Consider the following 5,257-nt stretch of genomic DNA (forward strand, 5'->3'; position numbering starts at 1 on the left):
ATCTAATTGAGTTGGAAATTAAAGCCCCAGAATAAGGTTAGTGACAGAGCCTTTTATAAATGAGGTATAAGAATAGCCAAAGAAAATTGGATGTAATGATATCATCAAGTCATTCTGAAAATATGCTACAATGGGGAAATGTGAGGGGTGAACAACTTTGCTATGAGACAGTTAAGATAAATACAGCAATTGTTTTCATGTGAGGGTAAATTAATGTTTGTTTGTTTTTTTCTTTTTATTCTTGATTTATCCAATATATTCTTAATTGGCTTTGATGTTGTAGATTGTAATTCATAGATTTCCGAATAGCCAAAACTATGTTTTACACCTTGATAGAAAATAGCTGATATTGTTGCCAAAGCCTTGCATCGAAATTGTATGTCTTTGTTCAACTTTATTGGCAGATTGAAGTCCTGGACACCCTGTGCTTTTCAATAATTTAAGATTGATGAAAATATCACTTAAATGCCATCGTATCTCCAGACCATCACATCTTTCTGGTCAAAGCGCTATTGTTACTGAACCACAACTAATCGGACGTAGTTCACCACCTTGCCTTCTATCTCCCTCTCTTTCTTCCTCTCTCCCTCCCTTCCACTCCATTTGCTCCAATATTAAAGCTTATTCCTATTCCCTCATTTCTTCCTTCACCCTTAATCTTGATGGCGCATATATTCTCTCTCTCTCTCTCTCTCTCTCTCTCTCTCTCTCTCTCCCTCTCTCTCTCTCTCTCTCTCTCTCTCTCTCTCTCTCTCTCTCTCTCTCTCTCTCTCTCTCTCTCTCTCTCTCTCTCTCTCTCTCTCTCTCTCTCTCTCTCTCTCTCTATCTCTCTCTCCCTCTCGATCACTATTTTATTTTGTGATTCAATATTTTCCGGCAGGTTTGAAGGCACAACATAATGAATCATATCCCAAATCGACTTCATTATTTAATGTTGTTCCTCCAATTGAATTGAATTCGCAATATTTACCTGGACATCATCCTGAATATCTTCAAAGCCTCAAAGCCTTGTCATGTATGTAAGTGTGTGTGTGTGTGTGTGTGTGTGTGTGTGTGTGTGTGTGTGTGTGTGTGTGTGTGTGTGTGTGTGTGTGTGTGTGTGTGTGTGTGTGTGTGTGTGTGTGTGTGTGTGTGTGGTATTTCAATTCCAATAAGGGGCTAGAGTGCCTACAACTGTATAAAATAACTTGTTTATCAAAAAGATTTCCCTGATTCTACCTGATTTAATGTTTTATACATATCTATATCATCTATTTATATAACATAGCAGCGTAACATATCAAAACTTGAATCTTGTAATTGAAAGATACAAACAGATGCAAATGGTGGTTACTGAACCACACACAAACTAGTATTAACAATAACAATACATTTAGTATGTCAATCAACCAAGTGGACCATATATATTACAGTTGGGGTTAGGGTTTTTCCCCTTTTTCTTAATATGTTGCTTATATTAGAATATTTTGAAATTAAAATTTCACCTGAACAGCACATTTTATGTGGTCACTCTTAAGTAGCCTTTATGCAATCGAGAATTCATGAAAATTAATAAAATACATTTTATAACTCATGTTTCAGGATAAGAGCTTGGAATATTCAACCTGTAGGTTTACATGTTAGACATGAAGTCCAACCTGTATGTTTACAAGTTACACAGGAAACTCTACTTGAGTAGTTTATGTAAAATGATCAGTCAAAATAAATGGGTTCTTCTATAATAGCACAATTACAGTGTACTGGTGTTGATAACAATATCTTTTTTTGTTTTATTGAAAGCTTGGAGGGTCTTGTAAGTGAGTTCAGATTGATTCTTTAAGATAAAGTTTAAAATTGTTGCCTCCTGAAGAATCAGGCAGAAGTGTAGTTGGGTTTTTTTTCACAGTGTTCCCAATCCTTTCTCAGATTTCCTCATACAATAGAAAAGAGGAAAAATGGGAGTTGTTGAAACATTACAAATACCTCTGGGTATCAGATGTGATTTTACAATAAACAAGGTATCCGGGATATGTGCACAGGTACCAGTCAATGACACTTCAGTGTATGCAGCCTTCTTGAAGAACATTTTGAATCTTATTCCAAAACATCACCACACTAATCACTTTCATGAATGTTTGAGACAAATTGGCCCTTCATATATTGACAATGAGATGCAGAGCTATAAAAGTTATTTTTATTAAAAAAAACGAACAACATCCTTAAAATAAGCAACAAATAGCAGTCGCTTATCACTGGGTTTCTTGCCATCAAAGGTATTGGCACGATCAATAATTCCTGTTGGTGATTTCGCAACTTGATTGATCCAGTAAGATAAGTGTCACTCTTTGGCTCAATTGCTGAGCACCGGTCTTGTTGTTTGTATAGACATGAACAGATTCTTTACAGCAGTGGTTCTCCAACGCGGGTGCGCGTACCCCCAGGGGTACTGGAGTGCAGGGGGTAAAAAGAAGAAAAAAATAGCGATCGATTCAATCCTGAGAGCTAGACCATAGAACATTTAGAAAGTGAACAAGTGGTTGAAATGTGAATCCGAAAACAAGGAGAAAGGAGAATCCGTGAAAGAGAATGCGCATCCAGAAACACCAACATTTTAGGAATAATATATTGGAATGGGATTCACCTCTACAGGCTCTCACCCTGTGCCGGCGTCGTGCTTCTCTTGTGGGGAGAAATTAGCGAACAGTTGCATGAAGAACAGGCCCATGTTTCTCACTAAATTGTATTTGCACACTTTAAATATTCATGTTGACACTGTCAAACAGAACACACAGACAATATTTATGTTCAATTTATTTTTCTGTTATTTTTTGTTATTTATGTGTTTTGTGCTGGTGTAGAGAGTATTCAGCTGGAAAAGTATCTTATGGGTACACTAGTAGAAGAAGTTTGAGAACCAATGCTTTAGAGGAATGGAGATTATTTGTGTCGCCCAGGGGAAGTCAGTTTGTTGAACATGTCCATGCTATTAATGTTTTTGAGGATAAGCATGTTTTTTTTATGCCAAGCTCACACTACAAGACGCTGAATTCTTCAAAACATCCCATCTGAGGAAAGCAGCTCACATCTTTCGACTGTCAAATGACCGACTTTAAAAACCGCTGCAAGGTGGGGAACATACTAGCCGATTTAGGGAGGAAATACAATTACCCCGTTGGTCTCACATCACAAGACTTCTTCAGGACAACAAATCAAAAATAGGAATAGGATGAATCTTTGAGTATGTCTACGGGAGTGTGAATACTGTCATGAAAGTCAGAGTAAGCCAAATACATAATACCTGATTGAATAGTAATGGGCTACATCTTTATTTTTAAGTCTATAGTCGGTTTACTCTCCAAAGAGAATATCCTGGCAATTTTAATAATTTTTAAGTTCAGCAAATATCGGTAATGCACTATATTCTCATCAATGAACATTACGTAGGTTATTGATAAAATAATACTTGGCACTGCTGTTCATGAACACCATGGACTCTACTTCCGATCCAAACACTGGCCAAATCAAATCAGTTGCTATTGTCTCTGACATTGTATTTAGGTTATGTTGGGTTTGCTGTGCAGTGCACTCAGGTATTCTTGTTTATCTTTGCGAGAGAAGTATGTGTGTGTGTGTGTGTGTGTGTGTGTGTGTGTGTGTGTGTGTGTGTGTGTGTGTGTGTGTGTGTGTGTGTGTGTGTGTGTGTGTGTGTGTGTGTGTGTGCGTACATGCAAAACAGAGGAATGTGTTTGAGAGAAGTGTGTGTGAGGGAGAGGGATGGAGTGCGTGAGAGAGACACATGTGTGAGGGAAAGAGAAGTATGTGAGAAGTGTGTGTGAGAGGAGTGTGTGTGTGAGTGTGTGACAGAGAGAAATGTGTGCGCGTGTGAGAGGAGGGTGTGAGATAGTAATCTGTGAGAGAGGTGTGTGTTCATCCATTAGGAGTGTGTGGGGCGACAGAGTTGCGTGTGTATGCCTGCGTGTGTAGAATGCAGACCTGCATAATGTGAGGCTAAATCTGTAAACAATAACAAATCATTCTCAATATCCAGTCTAATTTGAATTACACCATGATCAATCTCCACGCCCTCTGGCCTTTGAAAATGTACAATTGTTAAGACATTTATAATGCAGATATATAATGTCTTAAACTATCATAACAGTTCTTAACTATTGTATAGTTCTCAACGACCACTCTCAATGAAGTATGATAAACGCAAAAAAAAAAAAAATAGGTGCTTTGAAAAGCATTTTATTTTTATGCTGACATCATTGAGTTTTATTTACTACAATATACATTGTTTTACACCATATGATTATGATATGATTCCACTGAATCAACGCATGCTTTGCAGATAATACAGCATTTCGTATTCTACATTTCCTAGACTTCAAACATAAATGCACCAGAACATGTTGTTACTTTGACTGTACATTGAGCAATCAACGTTCAAATGTCAATACAGCCATCCCCACACTCAAGGAGACCTCCTGTGTGGCAACATGGAGCACTAGGTCATGCATCATTGTCTGCAAACCTTACAATAAACCGGTTTTCCAACACAACACAATCCTGCGTCCTTGTTTGTGGGAGTCCAATAAAAGTCACCCAGGTGGAGTGTGGCAGACACTTAGGTCGCGTGTAGCATGGACCTTGCTACAGATTTATTTACTGTGTTGCTAGGTTTTCAGGTGTTTGTCCACTGCACCAACGTAACCACACCCAACTGTAGAATATTGGCCAACACAGAATTCCAGAACAACCAACCACCACAATCTGGTCTGGTACACTGACTCGCTGTTGGTGTTTTATTGTTAAGGCACCTTTTAGAGCTATCATGTTCCCCGGAGATACGGCACTGTGTGTGCGCCCTGTTGATCCGTTAGGGCAAGAGTCTTCTCATAATCCAGTGATGGAGTCGTCCAGTGGCCTGGGCGGGTGGTCAAAGGTCGCACTCCCCTGAGGCCCCCTCTGGCAGATTATAGGGGCATGTCTGACTGGCAGAAGACCCAGAGGCAGTTGAAGAATATGATGAAAGAATTATAACTGCACAATTGACTGAAAGCACCCTGGGGTCCCTTTAGAATGAGCTACTGGAAATTGCTGTGGGGAAGGAGGCTTTCCGTGCTTCCGCAAGATCCAAGACATTGGATAAATGGGACAGGTTTTAGTGAGGTGAAGGGGGAGAATACAGTTTAACCGTCACAGTGTTTATGTCGAATGCACTTCAATGAAGCTACTTTAAAGAAATTGCGTTAGGTTTTCTCTATTTTAAATGTTT

This window comes from Gadus chalcogrammus, chromosome 13 (genome assembly GCF_026213295.1).
Source record: "Gadus chalcogrammus isolate NIFS_2021 chromosome 13, NIFS_Gcha_1.0, whole genome shotgun sequence".
Lineage (NCBI taxonomy): Eukaryota > Metazoa > Chordata > Actinopteri > Gadiformes > Gadidae > Gadus > Gadus chalcogrammus.